This window comes from Notothenia rossii, assembly GCF_949606895.1.
Source record: "Notothenia rossii genome assembly, chromosome: 2".
Classification (NCBI taxonomy): Eukaryota; Metazoa; Chordata; class Actinopteri; order Perciformes; family Nototheniidae; genus Notothenia; species Notothenia rossii.
In genome coordinates this window covers 42,322,912-42,334,610 of record NC_136904.1, presented here as the reverse complement: position 1 = coordinate 42,334,610, position 11,699 = coordinate 42,322,912, and the positions used below count along the sequence as shown (strand labels likewise).

General features: G+C 42.2%; 1 long non-coding RNA gene across 1 annotated transcript; it reads left to right on the top strand.

The window, feature by feature from the left end:
- The first annotated feature begins 1,680 nt into the window (after positions 1–1,680).
- LOC307027204 lies at positions 1,681–9,856 on the top strand. The gene is made up of 2 exons (XR_013804565.1): positions 1,681–1,806; positions 7,769–9,856. It is a non-coding gene; the product is annotated as an uncharacterized lncRNA (long non-coding RNA).
- Positions 9,857–11,699: the final 1,843 nt, after the last annotated feature.

The following is an 11,699-nucleotide window of genomic DNA, read 5'->3' as shown; positions in this document are numbered from 1 at the left end:
TGATTAAAGACTTCTAACACTAAAACTCTTTTCTGTGCACTTCTACCCCCGTTCATGTTCAAAGAAGCAACCCTTAAAGCCTGCATTAGAGGAAGGAGACAGAGAGAAAGAACAGACAGGTACACACAGCAGAGAGGAGACACCCAGTGTTGCATGATCCTGATGAAATTATTTAGACCTTTTCAGTTTCTTCCCTCTTTTGCTTCCTGTCGTATCTTTTTTCACAGCAGTTACATGCCTCCTGAGACGATAACGTTTCTTTTCATCCAGCAGGTCTAACCCTACAACTTTCTGAAGAGTTCTCACTGTATGAAGAAACTTGTCAATGTCAGGGAAAAATCTCTCACTTCCACTGACTTGCCAAAAGACTCGTCTAAAAAGACATTAATCTCTTCCAAAGAATATATCTCTGCGTTCTGAGAGAGACTATCTGCAACTGAACCACAGTCAGAATCCCCCTCACCGTCTGTGTCCATCTCTGTCACCTCATTATTGTCTGCAGCCTGTTGAAGCTCATTTTTCCGCCCAGAGCCAGACGGCAGCTCCTTCTGTGTGCCAACAGCCTCTACCTGTCCCACAGCACCAGTCCTCACCTGTCCTGCTACATCATCTATCACCCGTTTACCTGTTTCCACATTTTTTCCTCTCACACTCACCACACTCTCTACAGTCCCTGTTTCATCTCTCACGATATTCATCCCTACTTCCTCCGCAGCCACCGGGGCCCCGGCGGGTGCAGCAGCAGCCCCCGCGACACCGGGTCCCGCTGCCGCGGACCAGGCCGCCCCGGGCTCGGCCGCCCCAGCGGCCCCCGGCTCGACTGCCCCAGCGGCTCCCGGCCCGGCCGCCCCAGCGGCTCCCGGCCCGGCCGCCCCAGCGGCTCCCGGCCCGGCCGCCCCAGCGGCTCCCGGCCCGGCCGCCCCAGCGGCTCCCGGCCCCGGCCGCCCCCGGCTCGGCTGCCCCGGCGGCCCCCGGCTCGGCGGCCCCGGGCCCAGCCGCACCCGGCGGAGCGGCGTGCCGTCTCTGTGGACATGCAACACGTTTGTGACCCGACTCCCCGCACTCAAAACACTTTACGCTCCCTGAGCTCGCATAAACCATATAAAAACCCTCTTCGTGCCTCACCCGGAAGGACACATCTAGTGTCTGAGTGGGACAATTCAGAAACATGAAAACCTGTCTCCGCCGAGAATGGACATGTTTTAATTTTTCATCCTTACACCCCAGAGCAACAGGGCGGAGACTACTGGCAAACTTACCAAAACGCTTCAGCTCCCGTTCCAGCGCCTCATTCGGGATGAACGGAGGAACGCCAGACACAGTGATCCGCGTGGACGGTGTCGCCAGCGGTGAAACTTGAATGTATTCCTCGTTTAGCATTAATCCGCTCTCGATAAGTGTCGTCACATATTTCTGGTATTTCAAAAAGACCACGACCGCTTTGTTCATGCGGGAAGCATAGGAGATATTTACATGACCGACCTGATCCCCCACAGCCAGCAGCACCTGCTCCACTGTGCTTGCGGCCTGAGCCACCAGCCGCACTCCGTGTCTCAGAGACACCGGCGGCGCCCCGGAGGACGCCATCCCCGCCACGAGGCACGGAAAAACACTAAATTAACAAATTAACCGTACTTGCAAAGGGTACAAAAATCCCAACGAAAGATCATACAGTTAAAGAAACGATTGAAACAGAAACACAAGAGTTAAAGTTGAATTTCCCTCTTCCCTCTTCAAACACACATCCACCACCGAAGAAGAAGAAGAAGAAGAAGATATCCCTTACTATACAACATATCTGCGCAGGTAAGCTAATTATCAGAATCAGAATTATAGCCAAGGTTAACACTTGGTGAATTTGGTGCATTCATAAGCACAAATATTCACAAATATGAACAAGTAAACTGTTATTTCTATTTTATGTGTCCAACAAGCTAAAAAGAGGAAAAGGGTGCTTAAAAAAAAGACAGTAGAAGAAAATAGCAGGACCTTCAGGGAAAGTTGACAAGAGATCGAGAGTCGAGAGGTCCATTCTCGTTTTACCTCCAGTGTGTGTGTGTGTGTGTGTGTGTGTGTGTGTGTGTGTGTGTGTGTGTGTGTGTGTGTGTGTGTGTGTGTGTGTGTGTGTGTGTGTGTGTGTGTGTGTGTGTGTGTGTGTGTGTGTGTGTGTGTGTGTGTGTGTGTGTGTGTGTGTGTGTGTGTGTATGGGTAGAGATAAGATAATTACAGCAAGCTAAGGGGGTGAGTTAGGAGTCGGGTGGGGGGGCACATGTGGCAGGTGAAACATGGGCATGTTTGTGGCAGCGGTGTGATACATCAATTACACACACACACACACCTCCACACACACCTCCGCTGACTGACTCCTCTCCTCCCGCCTTTCTCTCCACTTCCTACTCTTCTTTCCTCTGATCTCGCGCAGAGGGCCTTAGGGGGTTAATTAACAGGCTCAGATAATGCCGCACTAATGAAAGCAAGACCACTGTTTCTCTCTCACTCTGTTTCCCCCCCTCCCTCCTGCTCTATCTATGCAACTCTTTCCCAACCAGAATCCAAATCAAGGTAATTACTTGTCTGGGTTCGTGACGACTCGTGGAACTTATGCATTTCACTTCTTCATGTGTTCATACGTTCTTTTTGGGAAGAATGTGTTATGGACATTTGTCTTCATTACAAAACTATGTATACCGGGGGATATTGGTTTTTGTGAAAGTTCCATTTTAGAGCACAATAAATAAATGAAGATAAATTAAAATAAAGTTAAAAATACATCTATAATTATAGGAAGTAAAAGCTGTAAAATAAATAAATAAATAAACCTGAGAAGATAAAGTAAGAATTTACAAATACAAATAAAATATAAACATAAAAAGTTAAAATCAGATGCAATACAAATATATTATATATATATATATATATTTGTGTTATAGTTGTATAAGCATATGAAGTTAGAGTAACATTTCCTATAAGATTAAATCTAAAATATAATTAAAATAAAAAATGTATTTAAACAAAACAAGTTAAAGTAAGAATATATATTTTATAGAAAAAGTTAAATTAAAATGTCCAATAAGTTACAATAAAATAAAAATATAATAACATTACAAATATTTATTCAAAGAAATAGGTTTACAAATTCTTAGTGACCGTCCCAAATAGAAACAATTCTCAAAAAGTCATCAAACATGTCTGTGTGCTCCCACAGTTTATACATGAGGCTACATAGCTGTAGTAACAACCTTTCTATAGACTATATTATTGACTTAAATGTCAAGGTTCCACACCATCGTTTGACAGTAATTATTGCATTATAGCCACTGATAACACTTCTCAAATCCAGAGCAAACAACCTTCAATGTTCAATTAACTGCAAAAGAAAATTGACACTTTGCTTTTAAAATAACCTGTGAAACACAACATGTTATATCCATTTACAAATGCCCTCCACAGTCAATAGTAAGGAAATCAGAGGGAGATCAGAGGAATCAGAACCAACGTACAGGACTTCAACTGTCCAAACCGTCCAAATGTATCCAACTGTGTTGAACAGACTAAATAAATTACAGCAAGTGGTTTTAATCCAAAAGGCTTGAGTGACAGATATGAAAACAGTAAATGTTATTTCATCACCTTAACAGAAACAATATTGTTTATTGTGTGGAGTTTACATTATACAAAGCTTTTTTAAGTTGACTAAAATCCTTAATGCAATAGCAGGTCAAGATCATTGACCAAGAATAGTAGACACCAAAAAATTGAACCCACAAGGCCATTAACACCCTAGTGAAAAACCCATCCAATTGAGTTGGGGTTACAATCACCCTTACCCACTCAGTTTTAAACAAGGCCAGAAAAAAAAGACAAACTCAGAACACATCACTTTTTCACTCTTTAATCAAACAGTGAGGGCAAAACAAATGTCTACTAGAACTCATTCAAATATTACTCCTGGATTTAAAAAAAACATTGCTTTTGTGCTTCCCAAAGATATATAAAAAAATAAAAATGCAACTCTGCAAAAGAGAGGACGTGAGTGTGGATGTTGGCTGTATAAAGCGGATAACTTTGACATGGGTGGTTAGGTTTGGCAACAATGTGCTTAAGGAAGGAAGAGATTGTGATTTTGATTGAAAGTTAATAAAGCAAACCTCCAAACCACAATGAGAGTTTCATATGGTTAAGTTTTGACTCACATTCATGGACCGGTTTATTCATGTAGCTTCTAGCATATTTGAGAGTGTTTCTTCATTGAAATAAAAGCAAATATGTTTTTCTCCATAGAAAATATGTTACAATCTTATTCTGACTGAGTTTGATTGACAGTTGGTGCATATAATGATCTCAAGGTTTTTCCTTTAAGTTTTATTTAACTCCTTTCGAAACTGTTACATGGCAGATCTGGTTAGCTTTAGGGAACTATCCAATAAAAGTATGTATTCTTGTTGATTAAAAGAAACAGGGGGGGATTCTGTTTTGTTTTGGAAAATATTTGCTTGGGTTGGCAAAAGTCTGACTTTCAGTACATGGCTTTGCCTGTTCAGTTCTGGTTTTAATATGTTTAGTTATTTTTATATTCATGCAACACTTTGGTACACAAGCGGGTACAAGCTAAAGTTGTATTGTGTGGCATAGAAGAGAAGACGGTAAATAATTATAGCTCTCATTACAAATAATTGCTTTCCTCGATGTCACATGCATACAGTATGTATACCAGTTGTGATAAATCTGAGTGAGACAGAGATCAGATGGACAGAACATGAAAGAAATGGTGGACAGAATGGTGGGTAGTGCGGTGCCGGTGGGCCATCCACATGTGGGCTGTTCTGGTTTCTGGCACAGAGGAGGACATGGATTAATGATGGCAACTTTAGCTCACAGTAGATGTGGATTGTCAAATGCCTGTGTGTGAGTGTTAGTGAAAAAGAGCTTCTTTTTCATTTTAATCCAAAACAACGTCCACAGCCTTTGCGTCTATAAATTCCTCTGCAGAACTCAATTCCAATCTCGACAAAAACTCAAGCTTATCCAAACTTTTTTCCAGCCATGTTTTATACATTTTATCCTAACTTTTTTTCAAGCCGTGCAATTCAAAGCACAATCTCTTGCTTCAACCTAAAATCTCCCCCGGAGATAAAACCAAACTTGATTTGTATTTATTTGTAAAGTCAGTGGAGACAAACAGCAAGTAAGCAGGCAGCGGGGGGGGGGGGGGGGGGAGAAGAGAGAAAGAAGGAGTTGAGTTGTTTGGGGGCATAACTCGCTCTCCTTAAGTGTAAAATGGGATGAGATATTCTGCCTCTCGGACTTAACTTAATGTAAGAGAGTGTGAAATTAAACTGCACACGAATAAAAGGAGCCCTTCATTGTGTGCCGCAGACTAGCTTATCTGGAAATTCAGACAACTGGAACATCCAAAGCCTCCAAACTTGTAGCAATCCCCTTTGTGCGGCTCCGGAGCAAACAATGTAATATTGGAAAGCCGGAGAGGCTCCAAATCCTGTGTCAGATTGCCAAACACAAAGTAGCTGCGTCCTCGCATCAAGCCCGTCTGTGTGTATACTTTAGCCCTTATGTGTCCGTCTTTATACAGTATAAGTAGAGCGTGCACTCACTCTCCGCTAACCCCATGTGTATGCCAGTGAGTGCTTCAAATAGATTGTTTCCTCTTTAATTCCTGGCTTTTTACCTATTGATATTCCCTGCACCTATCCCCGCGCCTCTCTTAAACCCTATATGTTAATTTGATTTAGACCGACTCAAATTGAATAAGAGATAACGAAAAAAGAAAACGAGGGTAACGGCAAATGTACTGTTATTAATAACCTAAAGTACCGGAGAGGGCCTAAACTCCTACACTCTGCCCCTCCCTCCTCCTCCCTCCCTCCCTCCCCACTTTGTTTTGTCCTCTCTGTCTGTCTGTGAGTGAGTGAGCTAAGTGAAGTGGGTTATGATGGCGGTGTAATCGGCATCCCTCAAACAAACGGCTGGTGCTATTAAGGGCCATTGTGTTTGCTGCAGTGATGATCAGATTCAATCTAGGGAGAACATTCTGTGCTGGAGCTATGGCAAGGGGGGGAGATAGAGAAAAATACCTTGCCTCGTTCCACTCTGCTATTGTGTTCAGGGGACTAGATGTATGCACGCTCTTTAAAAGATGCATATCGACTCGGGGAGCTGCAAAAGTTTAGTTCAGATGAATTTGCCGGAGCTCTCTGACTGCACAAAGGGAGGCGAGTATTAAGTGTTGGGTAATGTTTTGAAGATGTATTTGTTTCAAAAAGAAAAGCCCTGCAGTACTGCTAGGATGGTAGAGATGAGAAAATCACTTTTCCACTCCTCTTTGTCCTCGATATCACCTTCTTATCCAAGTTTCGTTTTTTACAGTCTTATATATCATGTTGTTAAACCACCTTGGTACGGCCTGGTGGAGGACTGAAGGCCAGAAAGGTTTAGTTGTGGCCAGAATGGTGGAGGCTCATGTTCCTCATGGATGCATGCCAATATATTAGTAAAAAATATGAGTTTGTAATACACTGTTGATGGAGGAGCAGCACATAGGCCTCAGTAGTAAAAAGCCCTGGCTGGTGGCTTTTCGCCCCATGATTGCATATGGTTCCTCCTTCACAGTCCAAAATATCAAAAGTACAGTAGATTACATTGCCTTTAGCATCAAATGTATGTCTAGTGGACTATTGTCTCAATTTAACCCTAACGTTAACAGAATAGAGTCTAAAGTTTGATGCTTGGATTGAAAATGGGTTTGTCAGCTTATGAAATGCTATAACAACCTTATTACCAACTTTCAAGGTATCAGTAGAACTTCCCCTTTTAGGTTCAAAGTAAAGCAGTAAGGATTTTGGTTGGATGATGCCATTTGGAATGTGGTGTTCACTATTGTTGGGAAGTTCCTCAGAGACCATGCGTGTAAAAATCTGTAGAGGTTCCACAAAGACAATGTCTTTCCTTTACTGATTTTAACAGAGGCTTTATTAACACAGTACTTCAATGAAAAGTATTACTGTAAACTGATGTTCTATGCTCAAAAGGGCATTGTTCTTTCAGAAAAGCTAAACATAGCAGTACCGAGAAACTGACATCAGCCCTTTGAAATTAAAAGGCACCCTATGTAGTTCATACGCATATCCTGTTGAGTTTCTTAATTTTAGACTTGTCCCACTGATCGACAGGTGGTAGTAAAGACCCAAGAAAAGTAGCAAGTGTCAACAAAAGTGCAGGGTAGAGGAAGACAAAGAGAGCAATAGTGTCCATTTAAATCAGTCAAACCTGAACAGTCCAGGAACTGCTTACAAACATATTCCAATGTGTCCTTTTTATAAGGCTCTTACTATCAAACTATTACTGTAAGGGAAAATATACTATGTGTATGTCAAATATCCAATAATGAATGTTATAGTAATGTCAATTGGCAATATTGGTTAGATACCTGTGCCCTTAATACAGTGAAACTTAAAAGTCACATCAAAATCATGTTACCCACAAACACATTAGCCCTCAAACTATTGACCCAATGGCGCCCATATCCAATGATGTCTGTTGTATCTCCTCCTGCCATTGCTGCACATAGAGACTTCTTATGGGGGGACAGGATCCTCTGATTGGAGAAATCACTCTCGTACATCATCTAATAGGACTACATTTCCTGCAAATTAGATTATACTGACATAGGGACCCCCAAGGACCCTGCCTGAGACATACTGGTTCAGCTTAAAGTGGTTACATTGTTATGCCTTTCTGTTTCTCTCTCCAGGCCAGAGGCCATTCAGGTGCAGTTACTGCCCATACGGCGCCTCGCAGAAGGGCAACCTGAAGACTCACGTGCTGTGCGTCCACCGCATGCCCTTCGACAACAGCCAGTATCCTGACCGACGCTTCAAACGCTCCCGGACTGAGTCCGAAGTCTCAGAGAAGAACCCCGATGAGGCCGTTGGTGATGCTCAACCAATGAATGGAGCAGACAGTAACAACATTTCGGTTGAAGGGGAGGCCAATTCACGTAATCAGGAGTGAAACTGGCATGATCTAGGATGGTTGATATCATCAAGGATATCTTTATACGTGATGCATTGGATCCGAAAGGCCAAACATGTGTATTGTAAGACAAAACTGCCCGATAAAACCGTTGGTCACTATGAGACGGATATCCAACCGACTCTGAGCAAGTAAGGACAAGACATTGAGATCGACAGATATAAATACAACTTCCTTTGCTATAAAACAAAAAGTTGCCTTCTTTATGTGTTTTATTGGGAGTTTGTGATGAGTGGATTCAGGATTTATTTTAACCAAGCAGTGTGGATGATATTCAAGAATGGAAGGTTACAAACTCTTAACGAGTAGTTTTCAGACTCACCACAAGTCTATGAAGCAAGAGGGAACATCAGACGAAAATAATTTGAGAGACTTATCCAAAAATAGTGCTTTTATCAGAAAAATGATCTGTGTAAACGATTGAGCAGAATTGTAGGGAAGATGGAGGAGGTGGAAGATGAACATAACACCAGTGGTTGCCATTTTCCCAGTTTGAGTGATGAGGACTGTATAGTGTGTGTGTGTGTGTGTGTGTGTGTGTGTGTGTGTGTGTGTGTGTGTGTGTGTGTGTGTGTGTGTGTGTGTGTGTGTGTGTGTGTGTGTGTGTGTGTGTGTGTGTGTGTGTGTGTGTGTGTGTGTGTGTGTGTGTGTGTGTGTGTGTGTGTGTGTGTGTGTGTGTGTGTGTGTGTGTGTGTGTGTGTTCATTCTAGGGTCAATGGCGGTGATGGTGGCGTGTGTGTCAGGGATAGAGGGGAAAGGGAGGGGTGCATTGGTGCCAGCCTGACTGGAGCTGTCATCACAGAGGAAATCAATTCAACAACACACCCACCCACCCCCACACACACACACACACACACACACACACACACACACACACACACACACACACACACACACACACACACACACACGCACACACACACACACACACACACACACACACACACACACACACACACACACACACACACAGTGGTAACCCGACTCTGGGCAGTACACCAGGGGGTCAAGTTGAGTCCCATCAGCTGGCCGGAGCCCTGACAGTCACCTCCTTCCCTCCTCCCTCTCTCCATCCACTCACACTCTCTCAATTACAAGCCTGGTCTGTTCCAGAACAACCTGGAAAGCACAACACAAATCAATCAGCAGAGTATTTAAAGCATCCATTAGGAGACATTAAAGCTTGTTCTGCTCTGCTTTCGGCAATTCAATGTCCGGAGGTCACCTTACTGGCTCCACGTCAAAGAAGGACGGGGAGTTTTAGCTGATTGTGTTTTAGCCTCAGCCACTTTATAATGACAGATGACAGTTATGTACTTTGGCAAGAACCTGGACCAAGCTGTGGGGGACGTTCAGATACAACCAGCTGTGTTCTGTACATATGGAAAGGTTCTTCTCATGTGAGGAGTTTGACTGGCATTTACTCAGACAAAAAGCGTCACATATCTTCTCCGATAAGCTCTTTTAAAGTTGCTACACTGAAAAAACTAAAATGTTGGGATTTCAAATAACTGTATTAGGTTGTTATGTGATATTAGTTTACATAATATATTTCATTAAAGTTAACGTTACATTTTTTCAGTATACACAGGTAGGGACTTTTGATAATCATTCACCCGCTTTATTTCTCTAATTATACTACATTTTCTATAAAAAGAAGACAAGTTGTTTGTTTCAAAGAAGGCATTCTTTGTGTATAAGTAGTGTTTGGTTCTTTGACTGTATGTGATTTATTTTGAGAGGGGAAAAACAACATAACACATTGAAAAACAGAATGTTTTGATCTTGTAAAAATCAAACGACATTGCTTAAAGGGCAAAAAAAAAAGGCTCAACTTTGATTGTACTGCGTAGTGCCAGCAGCTGTTGGTTACTCCTGGGCGAGGAGAATAAGAAAGTATATCGCTTTGTGTTGTCAGTATTGGTGGTAGGGGGTTGGGTGCTGGGGGTTGTTAATGTTTTTCTGATAAAGAGAAATGATCCGTACTTTAAGGAAAGTCAATATCTTCACGCACAAACACACAGGCAGTGCGGGGGGGGGGGGGCTAAACTCTTAAAACCCCAGGGCCACAGCTCTGCCTAAAGGAGTTTACAGTCCAACACATTGCACACACAAACGCACACACACACACACACACACACACATACATACATACACACACACACACATTGCAACAACAGGGTTAGAAATATGATACTGCTGCACGCACCGGGAGATGAAGAAGAGAGAAAGTGGAAGTGTTGAGGGAAAAAATAAATGAAAGGAAGGTAAAGAGAGTAAAACTAAGTTTGATGTAATTGTGTTTTTGTGTCACTACAGTTACAGAAAAGTATATCAAATACAGTTTTTTATTTGCAATTTGTTATCGGTGGCCAACAGGACAGTTCTGCCTTATAATTAAGTGTGTAGGGTATGTGGTTTTTAACACCTTACTGTGTAGTTGGTGGCTGTAGCTTGCTTGTAGTTGTGTGTATACGCATTCTGAACATATCCGTATATTAGCCTAAAGTAAATGAGGCAAAAAAAAGTTTTTATAGACATTACATTTTTCTGGCACCCTTATTTTTTCCAATCCACTAAAGCAGTGGATCAGTTCGGTTTCACCAACTCGCTCAGATGAGGCAATTGTTTTTTTGTTCCGACACTGGGGAGCGCCATTTGTTGTTATTCCTCTGTGACTTGTACTCTTTGTCCATCCCTGAGAATGATACGACACCCCCACCCCCCACCCCCCTGCTGTAATCCCAAAATAATCCATCCCATTGTCCCCATGCTGTTTGATCTCCGTCAAGCTTCCTATCGAAGTAGCACATGCAGTTTGCTCAATTATAATCACTGGTGCTAGAAGAAAAAACTCAACAATACACCAAAAAATGAAACCATGCCTATTTATTTAAGCATGCAATGGATTCTGTAGTATGAAATCTTAGTCCTAATACTGTCCACATTCCTAAAAGATTGCTATAGCTGATCGGGAGTGAAGAGAGAGGTTTTGTTGCAAATTGTAAGCTTATATAAGATAACTTTATATTTAAAACACATATTGTGGGTCATTATTTATAACTGCACATCTGTTTGACAGAAGACAAACATTAAAGAGGTGTATCAATCATGGACTGTTCACTCTTTCTGTCTAGACATTCTGATGTACTTTGAAGCAGTAAGATTTATCTGGTGTTTTTCTTGCAATAAAACCTCTACCTCTGGGAAACACTGTGTTTGTGTCTGGTTTCTTTCTCACCATTTAGGACAAACACTCCACTGAAAGAGATGAACCATTCTGACTGCGGAGAAACGGCTGACACCAAGTACTGAAATGCTTCACTCAAACCAAATTGATCCTTTGTGTCTTAAAACGTCCCTAGGAAATTGCCCATAAAAAGGATAAATGATAATCTAGAACAGGGGTGCCCAACCTTTTTTGAACCGAGAGCTACTTTTAAAGTTGCCAGTCTGCCGAGATCTACCTGTACGAATAGAGAGGCGTAGCCATTACTGACAGCCTCCAGGTAAATACGCACTTCTACTTGTATAAAACTGACCTTTGTACGATTAATACTTCATAAAATACTGCAGATCCTTTATCTTACCTCTTTCTAATCTACACACATACAAGTATTCAACTGAAGTTACACAACAATGTTGTTGAT